Below are 1362 nucleotides of genomic sequence, written 5' to 3'. Positions count from 1 at the left end.
TATACAATAGGGTACATAATAGTTATTCCTATGCTTCCTAATACTCAGGATCAGCAACAAGGGTCTTAAATTCACTGTCTTATTTAATTTCAAATTAGAAATCTGGTAGGAACCAATCAATTTATATGCATTAAGGCAGAGATAGCTGCTGTTCCCATCTTCTAAAACACTTCTTTCCCAGTCTTCTGTGCAAGAGAATGTGGCATGTTACTTTTCCAGACATGATAAACACCTTTCCAGGGCTAAGGTGAGCTCTTTCCACATTCCTTTTCTCCTTCTGTGGGTTGGATCCAGTAACAGTGAGGGCTTGTTGCTGTAAGGAAACATCAGAAAATGCTGGTAGCAGAATGGGGAATAGTGGAGGGAGTCGCCATAGACATGGTGGGCTCTGGAGTGCAAGTAATGTCTATTATGCAAAAGGCATTTAAATGTGTCTGTTGGATGAAATTTGGCTGAAATGTACAATTTATATACTTTTGTGTGTGTAGAAATAACTTTGATTAGAGCTCTATTCTATGGAACAATAAACACTTCACAAACAGATATAAGAATAAAGGTCCAAGTATATGAGAATAACTTTCCTAAGGCAGAATAGCTCTCGCAGAGACAGCAGAGATGGGATAAAACTGAGGTGATGCACAACTGCAATTTCAGCATGCTGGGAAACTGAGACAAGAGGATGGCATGCTCAAGCCCAGTGTGATCCATGTACTGACACAGGAAAACCAGGTCAAACAAGTAAAGGGTTGAGGATGTCATGCACTGTGAAGACCATTCATGTTTGAGTATCAGAAACAAAAAAACAGTAACTAACACATACACACACACACACACATAAAAAAAAACAATCAAAACTACACAATAACAGACTCACACACTGCAAAGCCAATTCTTTCTGGACATTCAAGACGGGATCTCTTAGGGGCCGGGTAGATGGCTCAGTAGAATAAGCGCTTTCCTGGCAAGCACAAGGGCCTGAATTCAATCCCCTATTCCGCAAAAAGAAAAAAAGAGATGATCTGCCCACTTTTGGTTGAAGGAAGATAGTCAATATCAGCCTTCACATATAATTGGTATTACGTTATTTTTCACTGTGCTTCTGTAAGTGTTGTAATGCAGACAGTGTATTTCTTGTTCTATATTCTCTAACTTTATTACCATTTTTAACTGGCTTAAAATTTTTCTTCAACGAATCTCTTCAAACAATATTTGATGGTTTTCTGGTGGAAAGAATTTAGGAATACAGAGAAAATATTGCTTTCATCGGGGCCAGGGAGATGGCTTAGTGGAATAAGCACTTCCCTGGCAACCTGGCAAGCGCAAGGGCTTGAGTTCAATCACTGGTTCCGCAAGAAAAAAAAA

Source organism: Octodon degus, unplaced genomic scaffold (genome assembly GCF_000260255.1).
Source record: "Octodon degus isolate 3935 unplaced genomic scaffold, OctDeg1.0 scaffold00080, whole genome shotgun sequence".
Classification (NCBI taxonomy): Eukaryota; Metazoa; Chordata; class Mammalia; order Rodentia; family Octodontidae; genus Octodon; species Octodon degus.
The sequence above is the reverse complement of the archived record's forward strand: the minus strand, read 5'-3'. Positions refer to the sequence as shown.